The 16,209-nt window shown below is 40.9% G+C and overlaps 1 protein-coding gene across 1 annotated transcript in view; it reads left to right on the forward strand.

Annotated features, from left to right (window-relative positions):
- The first annotated feature begins 3,583 nt into the window (after positions 1-3,583).
- The window catches only part of SCN8A (sodium voltage-gated channel alpha subunit 8), a 122,397-nt gene continuing 109,771 nt past the window's right edge, over positions 3,584-16,209 (forward strand). Inside the window, exon 1 of the mRNA XM_014063584.2 lies at positions 3,584-3,663. The gene's annotated coding sequence lies outside the window, so the exon portion shown is untranslated. The remainder of the gene's footprint in view (positions 3,664-16,209) is intronic.

Consider the following 16,209-nt stretch of genomic DNA (forward strand, 5'->3'; position numbering starts at 1 on the left):
GTGTTTCCTGGAAGTTCCCTACACAGGCAGTCCTCAACTTACAATAGTTGTTTGGTGACCATTCAAAGTTACAATGGCATAAGTCAAAAGTGACTTATGGCTGTATTTCACACTTATGACCATTGCAGCATCCTCATGGCCACGTGATCAACTGACTCTTATTTTTGATGGTTGCAGCGTCCTGGGGTCATGTGATCACCTTTTGCGACCTTCTGACAAGTAAAAGACAAGCTTACATCAGAGTCTAGGAAAAGTTTTAACGTAGAACATTTTTTCCCTTTCAACATATTTGATGCTTGAAACTGATTTCCCTCTGTCAGAGAGATTCCTGGATTCTCCCCTTAGATAATTATCTGAAGATCCTAGTTGTTTTGGTCTCCAGTACTCCCACAGAGACTTCTGGACCTTTATCGACTCCCATTCTAACCTCCTCCATCAGAAAATGAACTAGGGGAAATTGTAGTTTTTGAACTGTCATTCAAAACACGGAGGTGGGTGGTTTGCTACTGTATGATTTCCCCTTGCAACTTTGGACTGGAAATGTGGTTAGAATGTTGTAACTGTTTGCCACTTTCTTAGAACGGATTCCCAGAAAACGCAGAGCCTTATTTTGGTGTTGTGAAAGAGCATGTGAGATAGACTGGTTCAGAAGACAATGAAATCATGATTTGGCTGAATCTACATCACTAGCACAGGAAGAATGTGGATCCCAGTTTTTGTTTTCCAAGCCTCCATTCAGAATCCTGAATAAAAGAGGTTCTTTCCAGATTTAGATATACCCAGGATGGAAATATTAAAATAAGTGGGATAATAGATATAAGAATACTTTGTTGACAGATTTAAGAATAGTTTTAATCCAATGGATTTTAATGTGTATATTCAAACTAAATCTAAATACAATCATTTATGTATGTATGTATGTATGTATGTATGTATGTATGTATGTATGTATATGTGTGTATGTGTATGTGTGTGTATGTGCGTGTGTGTATATATGTATATGTATGTGTGTGTGTGTGTGATGAGAGCTAAATAGCTTGAAATAGATCTATACTAGTCTCCCTTTATTTATTTATCAGCACAAATTAAAAAAAACATAAATATAACAAAGGCAACAGTAAAAATATTGGGTTTCTGTCGTGATGGACTCTTGTGACGAGCTGATTGACAGATGATGGAAGCAGTTAGCTTCCTCCCATAATTGGGGCTTACCAGGGGTTGTGACACTAAATATATACCTTCTTCCCTGGCTTCAGCTGATAAGGAGGAGACCTGTGGCATAATGGCTAAGACGTTTGCCTAAGATGCAATACAGTACAGGTTCAAATCCCAGTAAGGGTATGGCTAGCTGATGAGAGCTAAATAGCTTGAAATAGATCTATACTAGTCTCCCTTTATTTATTTATCAGCACAAACACACACACACACACACATTCTTTTTAATCAGCTGTGCTGAAAGGGCCAAATAGTTAAAGCAAGTGGGATAAAATGTCATGACTGATACACTTTGCTTTGGCTTATTCCGTGATTAATTAAATCTTATTCCGCTAAACAAATTAGTTGATTAATAAGTAAAATGTGCATCCATGTAAATTTTTGAAATTATAAGTTCCTTTTCTTTAAAAAAAAAAAGGGATATGATATGGAAACATTTTCTTCTCAGATGTATCCATCTCCTTACAGCAGCTTGGCCCATTTGGAGGTTTTTATAAAAATCCTTGGACTGTACCTTTTTGAGAACTGATATATGTTTTTAGTTATCAAATGGGTTTAATCATTTAAATAATTGAATTGCCTAAATGTAGCAATCTTTTTGTTACTATCATTATTGCTTTCCATCCCTGTTTTCTAGAGAAAAGAATGAATCCTCAATCTATTTAAAAATTAGGAGTCTGGTAACCATTTTCCAAGTAACAAATTTAGTTAGTTAGTTAGTTAGTTAGTTAGTTAGTTAGTTAGTTAGTTAGTTAGTTAGTTAGTTAGTTAGTTAGTTAGTTAGTTAGTTAATTTTATAAGCTGAAGTTCACAGTGTCTTTGAATAAATCTAGTTGGGTGGAAAAGATTTCTGACTTTTTGTCACTATGGACACCAACCTTCTACAATGTTAATCTTTAATAATGTAAAGTTTATCATCAGACAGTTGCATAATACAAGAAGTTTCTTTTCTTTTCCTTCTTTTTTGCATTTTTCTGTCTTTTTCTGAGAATAATACATCAACATTTAATTAAAGAATAACTGCACTTTGTCATGATAGTTGTGTTAACAAGTACACAGTTTGTTAACTGCTGGTCAAAGATCACAGTGAACTTTTGACCAATTGGTCCAGTTGAGATCAGTTACTTCAACTGCAGCCCCAGGAAGACAAATACCTCTCTTCTGTTGAGCTTCAAGTTCAGAAACTGTTGGACAGCTATTTGTGTCCAAAACTGTTTTGAAAAGGCAAGGATCCCCCAGAATTATTTCACAAACCATGGCAGAAAGAGAGGTATTTCAATGCTTCTGCTGGAGAAAAATTATGACTGATATTGGCACTCTTCTATTTGCCTCTCCATGGTTTTGTTCATCAGACCTTGAACTTCTTTCCACCCAGCCCCAGTTCCTTCTCCATTCCAATTTACTTGGTTTCCAACACATTTAGCAAGTGGTGCAGTTGTGATGAATGGGGATGGGGATGGGGATGGGGATGGGGATGGGAAGGGAAAGGAAGGGAAAGGACAGGACAGGAAAAGGAAAGGAAAAGGGAAGGAAGGAAGGTGTGGTGTCCTTATGTTTCGATTTACAGCAAACTTTCTCAGCCTGGTCACATCTTGACTTATTCCGCCCCCCTTCCCACTTCTGCAGAGTGCCTATTTGCAGTTCTCCTCGAAGCCCCATCTTGGAGTTCAGTTTTACGGGATAAAGCCCAGAATAGATCCAACGCTGTGTCGAAATGCCAGATCCTCCTCCTACACCTCTGGGCTCCGCTTGATTCCTTCTGCGAGGAGGAAGGGAACCGCTTGGCAAACAGAGCCCCCCCCCCCCCTCCGCCGTCTCCGCACTCTCTACAGTGGCGCGCATGGGGGAGCCTGCCTGCCCCACTCCGCCTCCGCCTCCTAGGGCATTGCCCGACGGCGGGAGAGAGGGGAATCCCGGTGCCTCCTCTCTCCCGTGTACAGTTCGGTAAAGGAACCTGCCCTGAACGTCGGATCGCCCGCCTGCCAGCTGCGGCGTCTCCTCCACGGCCCGGAAACTTCTCCAAAGTGAGTGGGTTTCCGTTCTCACGCGAGACCCTTCCTTCTTTTCCCTCTTGGAGGTCTTCCAACTTTTCTTTCTTCTTCTTCCTCCTCCCCCTCTTCCTTTGCTGCCGCCGCTGCAGCCGCGCCAACTTTGCGGGGTTTGGGAGGACCCGGCGCTTGCCTGCCTGCCTGCCTGCTTGGCTGGCTTGTGCCTGGGCTGGGCCGGGGCTGGAGGCGAGGATGGCGAGCGAGCGTCCCGATCTCCGTCCCGCTGCTTAACGCGTTCTGCTGAGAGTCATCAATTATGCAAGGGAACGGCGCGCTGCACTGGGGGAAAGGCAGGGGAGGCAGCGCACCAAGATGGCGACAACCGCAGTTTCTCCTGCAGCCTCCCCACCTCTGCAGTCCAGCAACGCCTTGTAGGAGTCGCGCTAGCGCCGCAACCTCAGTAAGTTGCACCACTGTCCCGTGGGGGGCTTCACTGTTACCTTTAGGAAGAGGTGGAGTGTGGGGTGCGCTGGTAGACCTCAGATCTCAAGTCTCTCATCTGGATTTCTTTTCTTTTTTTTACACCCCCCCCCTCCTTCCACCCCCTTTCCACTTTTAGGTAGCTTTTGTCGCAGAGCGATTTTCTTCCAGCTCCAAAGTCTGAGCTGCTTTTAAATACGCTTTTCTTCACTTCCAGCGCTTTGGGGGAGGTGGGGGGGGGGTTTCCACGGGCCATATCTTAATGACCCTAGTCCACTTTCACTCGTACACTCAGGTCTTGAAAACCATTTAGCAGACTGGGAATGGGGATGGGGGGCGGGGGGCTACTAAGGCTAGCTAATGTTCAACTTCTGGTATAAGGTTGATTATTTTAATGGCTTCTCCCCCCCCCCCCACACACACATGCACACACACTTTTAAAAAAAAATACAGAGAGGAACTAATTTTTTTTCTAGTTCGGAGAGCCCTTGGTACATGGGGGCCGCCTGAAGCCCTCTGGTTCAGTGCTCTAAGCAACTCCCTCCTTTTCCTAGCTGGGGATCCTTCTTGGCCCACCCCCGCCACCTCCAGCAGCAACCTACGGAGCGTCTTTTCTGCATTGAGGGAAAAAGAGCGCCTGCTCTCCGCTCTTGTGGGCAGACTGGAAGCCAGGTTGCGGGAGGAGGGGGGGAGGGAGTTAAAGGTGGCTCGGGTGGGGATCAGGACAGGCGGTGGTAGCAGGTACAGCCTTTTTTCCTCCCTCTCAACCCCCCCCCCCCCATTATTAGCAAGCCACCTTTTCGGCTAGGCTGCCCATCCTTGAATCCCAAGCCCTCTGTCTGCATTGGTAGCTTCAGCATTAGGGGCTCACTTTGCGCCACGTCACAACCCAGCCCGTCCCTCCCTCCAAGATCCGCCGCAAAGTCTTGGTTTGGAGCTTTCGCCAAAAACCTTCCTTCTTGGTTCTCCCTATTCTTTCTTGTAGGAGGAGGGGGGGATGAAGAGAGAATGAAGAGTTGGGGGAAGATGCTCTCTCGGATCGGAGAATTGACGGGTTCTCCTTTGTACTTCCGCGTGCATGCGGACTGCAAGTTTATTTGAGTCAAGGAGAAGGAGAAATAGGGCTGGGCTCTTGCAAAATATTCTTGGCAAGGACCGATTGAAGCTGCCCTCCCCCGCGGCCCGCTTTGGCCCAATTGGGGAAGACTTGGGGGGCGTGAAGGACGGGGAGGAAGTTGAAGGAGCCGGCCAGAAAGACCCAGGAAAAGAGGGGCTGAGAATCCGCGGCTGAGAAGTCCAAAGGTACATTAATCAAAACATATGAATGAAAGATCGACCGGGGGGAGGGGTCTCGACCGTTACAACTATTCTGGAGTTAGGGGTGGGGGACAGGCAGGCAGACAAACACTGCGGGCTTCATAGATTTGCGCCTACCGCCTCCCCCCCCCCCCAAATCTTTTGCTGAGCGTTTTGCAAAGGTCTGCACTGGTCTGTGCCGAGCGGGCTTTCTCAGGTGCGTGGATGCGGAAGGAGGACGAAGAATGTTTCCCTTTTCCTTCCTGGCACACGGGTTTTCATGGTGAGCCAGGTTCTGTTAATACTGCAGCGTTCTTCTCCGGGGAAACGCGTGACCCCTATGTCCTGGACTTTTGTTCTGAAAAAAGGAGACGCCAGTATGGATGTGGGGAAGGGAGGGGAGACGAGACAAGGGGAGGAGTTACAGCGGCTTCCCCAAGGCCTCTCCTTTTGAGGGTAGAGGGGAATCATTCACTTTTGCTTTCTCTCACCCGCCGTCTTCCCTTCTCCTCGACCGATTGCAGAAGCAGCCGCTGGATACCATAAGTACTGTATGGAGAAAAAGCTAGGGAGAGAAGTAATTTAAAACAAGTAATGCTATTCAATGAGTTTCTTGCCGTTTCTCAGCAGTTTTTTTTCTCCCGCTCCCACTCCTATACCGAGAGGAAGATTGATTATAACAGCTTTTATTTCCGGTTCTGCTTTGCTTGTAGCTTGTTCGGCTGTAATTTTCTTGGCGTCTGGTGCCCGTGGTCTCTGGAGCGCGTTTCAGGCACGTGGTGCTGAAATGGACAGCTCCTTGACCTCGAAATCACTGGCAATGCCTAAGTGGCTGGCGATCTCCCCCCCACCCGCCCCCAGTACTATATGGCTTTGATCTTTCCATTAGTATCGAATGCACAATTGTATAAGCTTTTAGTTTTGCTGGGGAGAATGCCAGGAGTAACTCCCCGATGTTTTTATTTGGCCCCAGTTGTGTTAAGCGGCTCTGAAATTATTCCACCATCCTTATCAAACAGAAGAATTTGCACTGCTATTTAATTCTAGGGTACAGGTTTCTAAAGAAATTAACAATGGGAATTTCTAGAAGATTGTATTATGGTACCTTTTAAAAAAATGCCAGGAAACTGGTCAATATTACCTGAGGCAAAGGATACAACTTGGGAAGTGGATTGAAAGTCCAACTTCACCTTTGCGAAGTTTCTTGATTCGCTCTGCTGCACCTCAAGTCTGTAGCAGTAAAAGAAAGATCTAATGAACTCACATCACTGTTATTTTGAGCCAATAATATAAGAAATGAATTGAAGCACGCTGCAGAATGGAAGTTTCATATAAAGTCTTAATTACAATGAAATGTTAATGATAATGGAAATGGCAGGGATTTTATATTACAAATATGTGGTTTTCATAAGCATGTAATATGAAGGGCATGTAAACTATAGACAGCATCTATTCTGTGTGTTGAGTCATATTTTATTATCTTGCCACATGGCTCAGTCGCTTTCAACATCACTTTGTGTCATTAAAAACTGCCTATTTATATTTAAGATAAAGACATAAAAACATGATCAAAATCAAACTGTCTGTTGAACCTGCATGCATGACTACAATAGATGCTGAATCCAAACAGTCTCAGTATTAAAGCTCCATCACCCAAACCAATCCTTACTGGGGTCAATTTTGCGACTTCCACTTTGAAATCTTTTCTACAACAGGATACATGCAATCTGTAGCTCATAATAGCCTTAGAAATATAAAAAAATATAAATACTCTTCTTTGCTGTCATCTCTAACATCACCCTTAGCAAACAAGACATCTGGGCATCTGATTCACACAGTTGAAAATCAGAGCTGTCATAACTATGTGATTTTACCACAAACTAGGTTTAGGAAACAATGCCAGGTTTGTGGTAAACATTGATGTCTCTCTGCTGCTATGTACTTCCAGGTGGCATTAACTGATTAGGGATCATATGACATATAGTGCAATAACAAATTGAGTGAGGTTTGTAAAGGGTAACTTAGCTATATTTTAATTGATAGTTATGTTGCCTAAGCTAGATTTCTGCTTGATTCAGCACATTTCATCTAATTCACACTAAAACTAGCAATTCTTCACATTATTTGAAAATGAAGTTTTCAGTTCATGTAAGCTTAATGGATGTTGAGGTGAAATGTGACTAGATATAAATGATGATGACTAGATATTAATTTTTATCTTTTGGGATGCTTTTGAACATTTTGAAATATTTCAAAATATTCGCAAGGTTTTCATATTTTCAAGACTATTAAATGGGTTAACATAGTCATAAGCTATGTTAACAGATGTTGTAGATGAAGTTAATGGTCTCTAGACAGATATGTGTATACATGCAATATAACAGATTAAGTGAAACCTCATACTGACCAAAGTATACTATATCCTTGCTTTCTTGCCCATTACATTCAAAATTATTTCACCATATACAGTAATTGTGGGGTTTGGGGATGGGTGGGAAGTGACATGGCACCAGCAAATTCAGTGCTTTGCAAACTTTATTTATTTACCAAATTATATATAGCCATCCAATGTATACATAGGTAACTCTGGGTGCCTTGCACATTTAAAAAAAAAAACATCTATAATAAAACCCATTAAAATACTCAAACCCCATGGCATCATTTATTTGATAAATGGCTATTCATAAGTAGCTCACTGATCATACAAGGTTCAAATGTCTTATCCAACTTCCAGTGCAGAATCCCAAAGCATATAAATTGGATAGTCCAAATTACTTTAACATTACTCAACTAAAGAAATGTGTAACAATAGTTTTCAGGGGGCTCCAAACATGTGTCAAACCTCTCAAATATTTGATTTAATATTTACTAGTACCAAGGTTAGAAATCTTGCATAGTATTTACATGATTAAGAATGATACTCACAATTTGAAGCACTATTGAGAAGAACCCAATCTCAAAGTGACCATATAACTCTCAGCTTTGCTTTACAAGTGCTCAGTAAAACAGTTGAAGAAGTGCTTTGCCAAATAAGTGAAACACTTTCAAGTATCGCGGGTGCCATTTGAGAAAGCATGGACTCTTCTGTTGGAATTGGGTTTGAAATTGCTCACCAGTAATCCTAATGGCAATATAGTATCTTTTGGGCTTACCCACTCATGTTCCAATGACATGGGAAGATGCCCAAAACAGCCACAGCATGCCCTTGAGAGGGTATAATGACCATTGTGAGTGGGTAAGTTGGAGCAGTACTTCAGTTGTTGGCTTGTAAGGGCCCTTCCAGGTGGTTTGTATAGCTATACTATGTAGTTTAATATCTCAGTGAAAGAAGTAGTTGAAGATTCAGTTCAGAAAGGATTTACAGTGGGTGAGTATCAGTGCACTTGCCTCTTTTCTTTCACTGCAGTATATTTTTGAGATTTTTCTCCTTTAAGGAAGATACCAAAGAGATGAGAAAAGGCAGCCTAAGCAGTGTTTAAATACCCAGCAAGGAACCTATAGAATGGTTGTGCTGAATGAATATGCAGAAACTGCCTTACTTCAATTTAGAAATAGCTTTCAATTTTTTTAAAATAAGCTGTTCTTTGCTTGCTTTTCTGAAGTCCCAGATTTGGCAAGGCATCGAAGAATGCCCTATCAATTTATCCCTGGGGGTGGTAGGCCTTGCTACTTTGATCACCCCAGGGTTTTGTGGGGTGCCATAAGATTTAGCATAGGTTTCTGATCTCTAAGAAAAAACTTCTCATGTCTAACAGGACTTGGTTGTGTCGGTCCTGGGGCTTTCTAGCAATGCTTTATTTAGTTAATTTTTAGCTGTAACAGAATTGTGCTTACACAGTGAAATACAATGCTACAGCGGTGGACAGGTCACAGAGAAGAGACTGGTACAGAGTAAGTGTCAGTTCTCATTTTGCCCATCCTTATTTCTAAGAGTAGTAAACATTTAGGCCAGCATTTGTGTTAACTTGATCCTCTTTCTCTTTTCACCAAAATATAATAATCTGCCCCATTCATACACACTTTTAAATTAGTGATGGATTGTAGACATTTAAGAACCTACCATGGTACATCAGATCAAATATCTTTATTATGGTCTTTGACCAGCCTTTACAGTAAAAAGAGGAATAGTTTGACATAACAATCCTTTTATTGAGAAAGGGAAAAATAGAACAGAACAATGAAGCAACATATCAAAGCTTTGGGCAGTTGTATAACTTGGTGAAGATATTTGGCCATCTGATATGTGAGCGTAGGATTAGCATCCCTTTAAAATAATAAACATAAGATTTATCATTTTTGTGCTCATATTCAAAAATGATTTGGAAGATCAGAGCACATCATTGGGACATCATGAATAAGATACCATATTTGGACTTGAGTAAGAGTTTCTTCCCCTCTGGATCCAACAAGGACAAAGTCTAACTAAATAAGGAACCCCATGGAATTTTCCTGCCAGTAAAGCTAAATAGGAGAACATCAAATCAGGGTTTAGAAAAAGCCCATCTATAGCTGCTGAAAGGTCAGAAAAGTTGGCGGTTCAAATTCCTAGTGCCATGTAATGGAATGAGCTCCCATTACTTGTCCCAGCTACTGCCAACTAGCAGTTCAAAAGCATGTACCTTTGGTGGGAAGGTAACAGTGTTCCGTGCGCCTTCGGCATTTAGTCATGCTGGTCACATGACCACAGAGACATCTTTGGACAGCGCTGGCTCTTTGGCTTTGAATTGGAGATGAGCACTGCCCCCTAGACTAGCACATATGTGTGAGGGAAACCTTTACCTATAGTTGATGAAGACGAGAGTGTATGAATATCCTGCAATAGAGGGCTTGTGGCTGTCTCACATTTGGCAATATAATTCAGGGGCACTGGAGATATCATATTGATGATCAATGTGCCCGATTCTCTCCATTACTATTGATTTGGCCTTCTCCAGGGTTAATTGGCCTAAACATCATCAATACAGGAGTTTTGAAGAAAGCTTTATTGGCTGGCAAGGATTATATTTCTTTTTGGCATGCCTCCTTTGTGCTTGTTCAGATGGTCCTGTGGAGGGATGTTGTTTTGCAAGGGTTTGATGCTTTGTTTTGGGTAGATGATTTATTTGGCTGAGAAGATGATTGGTTCCATCTTGCCAGTGTGCTGGTTGCTTCCTGTGTAGTAGCTGTGTGATGGGGTGACTTGTTACGCGAATATGTTCTTTTTCTCTGATGGCCATATTATGGTTGGTGTTGGATTGTGAAGGAAATAGTATTGCTTGCTTTGTGCTGGGGTGAAGAATGTTGTTTTCAAAGCGTCAAAAAACAACTCAACTCACAACCTTCTCCACACTGATGGCCATCAAGCTCAATAAGATTTTAAAACTCACGTCTGCTGACTACCCTGTTTCCCTGAAAATAAGACCGCCCCAGATAATAAGCCCAATTGGGCTTTTGAGTCCATGTGCTAAAGCCCTCCCCCACCAAAAAAATAATTCCTCCCCTAAAATATTTAAACGTATGCACAGCCAGTCCCTGCTATTTCCTGGGAGGGAAGGGGGGAAATGCCCCACACGCCCCACATGCACTTGCCATCCATGAGGAATGGGCTCGCAGAGGCCGCTCCTACAAACCCTAGCTACCATGCCCCTTCTCTTAGTGGCGGCTGCAAAAAGAATGGCAGGACCCAGCAATGCTAGGGCTGGCAAGAGTGTGCCAGAAACAGAGACAGAAGTTCCAGCCCTCTCTGATCAACTGATCCACAGGCCGCTGGCCAAGGTTAAGGGGCCTCCTGCACCTCAAAAATAATAAGACCTCCCCGAAAATAAAGCCAAGCGCTTATTTCAGGGGTCAAAAGAAAATAAGACCCTGTCTTATTTTGGGGAAAACACGGTATTCATTTTAGTGTCAGGGAATCCCCCTATACAACTCTCCTCAGCCATCCCCATATTTGGGGATGAAAGACCACATTGCCTTTCCCAAAACCAGAAGCTGCAGAAAAGTCACAAATAAGCAAGCAGGAGGCCCTTCAAAAAGATCTGATTCAGTTTCCGTCTTTGAAGCAGGACTGCATTTTACAGGTTGGTTTGGAGGGGCTGATTTGACTAAAGCTTCATTCATTTGGACTCTCCTTCAAAGCTTCACACAGCCCTGGTACTTTTCATCTTCATTAAAAAAAATCAATGTGTAAAGAAAATGGCAGGCAAAAGCATACTGCATATCAATTTACAAAAAGTAAAAATCAATAATTGAAAATTTCACTTCCCAGTAAACCCAAATGAGCTGTGCCCTTTCCTGATCTCCCTAGGATGTCCTAAGTCACTTTTTTTCTCCTTTAACTCTTGTGTTCTACCCCACTCAAGTGAATACCAGTAGTCCTTGACTTACGACAGTTCACTTAGTGACCATACTAAGTGGCACTGGAAAAAGTGACATATGATCATTTTTCAGACTTATGACCATTGCAGCTTCCTCATGGCCACAAGGTTTACATTTGAATGCTTGACAACTAACTCACACTTATGACGTTGCAGTGTCCCTGGGTCATGTGATCACCTTTTGCAACCTTCTGATAAGCAGAGCCAATGGGGAAGTCAGAGTCCCTTAATAACCAGGTTACTAATTTAACAACTGTATTGATTCACTTAACAAACGTGGCCAGAAAAATCCTAAAATGGGGCAAAACTCACTTAACCAATTTCTTACTTAGCAACATAAATTTTGGGCTCAGTTGTGATCATAAATTGAGGATTACCTGTATTACTGTGTTCATGGACTTGGGGAGGGCTATTTAGGCCATCCAATTGCAGGGATTCCATTGAAGCATCTTTTATAGAAGATTATCTCCATCTCCAGGGAAGGGGAACCTGCCTCTCTGGCTCTGCTCTGCAGCTGTTTCGGCTAGGTGTATTTTCCCCCTAACATTCTATCAGAATTTGCTTTCTGTCAAATCAGTTCCCTTTGTTACATTCTGGAGAAACAGAGAACACTTTTGACCTTTCGTGTGACACTCTTTAGTTCATATATCTATCATTTTTACCCAGAGGTAAAATGCTCATCTTTTCAATCTCTCTTCACAGCCTTTTGTTTCCAGTACATTAATCATCCTCACAGCCAGTTTCTCTGACTCCATCCTAAATTGTGATGCCCCAAAACTAGAACTAGAACTAGAAGTTAAGATGGGTTCTGACTGCAGCAGCATTAAATGAAGCACTTACTTTTCATGATTTAAAAACTGACCAGATTTGCCTGTATTGCCGCTGAACCACCCTGCTGACAAATTCAATCAACTGGTATTCCAAAATGTTTTCACCCATATTATTACCAAGCCAGTATGCAAACTATACAGCTTCTCTTTCTGACATTTTTCTAGTTTTAAATATATTCAACAGCTGTAGTCTAATTAAAGGGTTCTCGCATTATACATATTCGAGACATACGTGACCTCTTGTGCTAAGAGCCCAAATTTATTTTGCTCATTTCCCATATTCTAAGCATTAGTGTATGGGCAAAAAAGTCATGAATTTTAGGAGCCAGCGTTCTTTTTTATTTTAAAAGGCTTAAAAGTCATGATGATAGCAAAATTGCCTCTTATTTATTTTTGCTCATGGTTTTTAGTTCAGGATTTTCATCTTTAACTCCAATCAAATTCAAATTTAAATCACACTAGTCAAAATCACAAATGCTTCAGCCATATACATTTTTTATCAATCCTGTGCTGTGCAACTCATCTCATCCAAAAGTCCCATCTAGCTAACTCAGGTCATAGTGTCAGTAATCAGATCCCTCATGTTAACAAGATTTGCATAGTTATTTACTTGCAACATTCTTTTTCCACCCTTTTCTGGTCCTTTTCCATGGGAAAGCTCATCTGATCTTCTTGAATTTCTTTCCTAAAACTTCAAAAATCTAGCTGTAGCCCTTTTTAAAAAGTCCAATGCAAAAAAGCAGGAAGGGAGATGTTATTAGTGGGCTTGGTAATTCTTGAAAATTATTTAATCATATTCCTAATTCTGAGAAATAGTACATTGTTTCATCTAATGGGGCTTGTCAGCATATATTTGATTCATTTTTTTTACTAGCGAGTAACCAACTATCATAACACTTCTCTTTGTCTTCTTGTAGGATACAATTCTATCTTCTCTGCCCCCCTCACCCCCTAGGGATTTTACTGTGCTATCTCCTATTTCACAATATTTCCTTCTTTTTGTGAACTCTTAAAAACTGTCACTTCAATGAAGGCATCAAAGCTACTTCTGAGGTCCAATAGTGGAGAATATCTTTTGGTCTCTATTTCATGAATAACAAATTTGCTCCTTTGCTCGGCTCCATAAGGAGAGTTACTTTCACTGTCGGTTTTTTATTTTCTTTACAGCATTTTTGTTCCAGGCTAACAAAACTTTGTTTGATATTGGAAGATCAAAGCTATAGAGCAATTCAATTCTTAATTTTTATTTCATCGTTGAACTAAAAATATATGTACCCTGTTTCCCTGAAAACAAGACCTCCCCAGATAATAAGCCCAATCAGGCTTCTGAGCGCATGCGCTAGAATAAGCCCTCCCCTGAAAATATTGCAACACAGCAGAAGCTATGATGTGACCACGCTCATCACCTCTTGCACCTCAAAAATAATAAGACCTCCCCCAAAATAAGGCCAGGGAGTTATTTCAGGAATCAAAAGAAAATAAGACTCTGTCTTATTTTTTGGGAAACATGGTACCTATTATACTTTGGAGTCAATGTTGACACCTAATGTCTGCCTGGATAAGTCCTTGCAGTTTTCTTGGCAAGATCAGAAGTGTTTGTCACTGCCTCCTTCTTGGGCTAAGTGAGGAACTAGCCCACGATCACCTAGCTGGCTTCATGTCTAAGGATGTGACTAGGACTCACAGTCTTCCAGTTTCTAGCCAGATGCCTCAACGACTACAGCAAATTGGTTTTCATAATATTATGAGATTATAATGAGTAATCATTATAATACCTACCTGCATTATACACTTATACTACTGGTATACTATATTATACAATGCAAACTATTGTTAAACAGTTCCCAAGAACTTGCTATGATTTTCAATAGAATTCTTCCAACTTAAGAGCACTTTTTTCCCAATATCCCCTCTGAAAATGAGAACAAACTACTTCTTTTATTTCTTTGTGTTGAGACTGATTTTAGTTTAATACATTTAAAATAAACTGGGTTGAGATTATGGCAATTTGTGAGGAAAATCATTTGTAATGAACCCATTCTTTATCATATTTGTGGTGAGCAAATATGTTCTGCAAACTTGATTGTATTTCCCACAAGATTATTAAAAATTTAAAACAATTTTAATACTGTAAGGGTGTTTTGTAATAACAGTAATTGACTTTTCCAAAAAGGTACAGCCAATGTTTATAGAATTGCTATAGGAAATATTATATAAATCCTGGCTGAAATATTGTACCTAAGGAGGATTTTCTTTCTTGGGATATATATTTTTCATTTTCTTTCCCGGGATTCAGGTATTCTACAAATGAAGTGGAGGGAATGAAAGAGACCTTATCATGTTTTTGACTTCAAGTATCCTTGATGTACGACCACAATTGAGCCCGATATTTTTGTTGTTAAGTCCTATGCTACTAACTTAAACAATTCTAGTCATTAACTTAACAACTGTGACAGGAAAGGTCATAAAATGTGGCAAATCTCACTTAAGACCTGTCTTGCTTAGCAACAGAAATTTTAGATTCAATTGTGGTCATATGTCGAGGACAACTTGTATTACAGCATGTGACCATGTTAAAAAAGAAAAAGAAACACTTCGTTAGATTTAAATGTTAATGTTGTGGGATGTCCTACTTCCTTGCATAAGCCTATAGGTTATAAGGGACAATGGAAAGAGATGTGGGGCTGGTAGGGAATGAGAAAAGAAGTTTATTTTTAAAAAGGTATGGGTTGAAATGTAAGGTTTCCCAGGCAATATGCTAATAATATACATTTGTAATTATTGCTGGCTTCCTTTGAAGATATTTCTTATTCTGGAGGGTTTTAAAAGGCATTATGATTTTATCATACTTTTGTTCTTTTAAAAAAAATAATCACTGCTGTAGGGTTCCACCATTAAGCATATCCAACACTTACTATTTAAGCTGTTTTTGTCCTGTGCTCATACCAGCTCCACTCTATGGCATTTTAAGAAAATCCTGCCTAGATGAAAACACTTTGGCAACAGCTTGCAACTTACCACATTGGATAATTCCCTTGCTGGTCTGTCCTCTTACCCTTCTCATTCAGGAAACCTTTCCTTTGAATAGGTCTTACAAGACATACATTTTACTATGTACATGTGTATACATGCAACTACAATGTAATACTTTCTTTTTAAGTTCACTATTTTTATTCCACCTTTACTGTTTTTATAAATAACACAAAATGGCAAACATATAATATTTCCTCCTCCTCCTATTTTCCTCCCAACAAAAATCTTGAAGGTTATTTGGCTGAGAGGGTGACAGGCTCAAATTCAGCCAGTTGTTTTCATGCTTAAGCTGGGACTAGTGTCAGAGTTCCAAGTAATATCCCCAATGAAAGAAGTCTCTGAGGCTTGATTTCCCTCAAAGTTCCATTTTATTAGAGATGTCATATTGACACATCTGGGAAAACCCGAATCTGAAAGCTTCCAGGTTTTCCCCACCCAAATGAAAGTCCAAGCCCCTGCCCAGCACTCACATGCCTGTCACATGATCCAATCAGGCACAGTCCAAAACTGGAGATGCCTCCCAGTCACATCATCACAGCTGCCGGGCAAAGTATCCTTGACTCTCTGAGAAAAGAATGTTATTTTGACAATATATCATCCATAATCCATATAACCCCCCCCTCCCATTTTCCCACAATAGAAAATGTGGCAGGCCTGAAGGCCCAAAAGTAAAAGATGGCTTCCAGGTCTGACAATTAGAACTCCTGGTTTCTAGCCTTGTTCAAATCTAGCAGAAATTGTTACTTCTTTCCAAGCTCCTTGCATATTTTGTTTAATAAGTGCAATTACATAATTCATTATTTTTCTAGTCACTTGAGAAAAAAGGGCTTCACTCAGAAATCCTAAATAATCCATACGCTAACTGGCTATTCGGGAGCTACCTTGAAAGGTAATTTAATTGGAGACATAAGGTCCTGAATTTAGGACCATATGCATATGAATCAGCTGAGCTTCTCTTACTTGGAGATAGACACTAAGATCTGACCTCTGTTCCCCAGGGAAGTCTAGAAACCA

Source organism: Thamnophis sirtalis, unplaced genomic scaffold (assembly GCF_051295495.1).
Source record: "Thamnophis sirtalis isolate CommonGarterSnake01/CBP01778 unplaced genomic scaffold, rThaSir2_p1.2 scaffold_3, whole genome shotgun sequence".
NCBI lineage: Eukaryota > Metazoa > Chordata > Lepidosauria > Squamata > Natricidae > Thamnophis > Thamnophis sirtalis.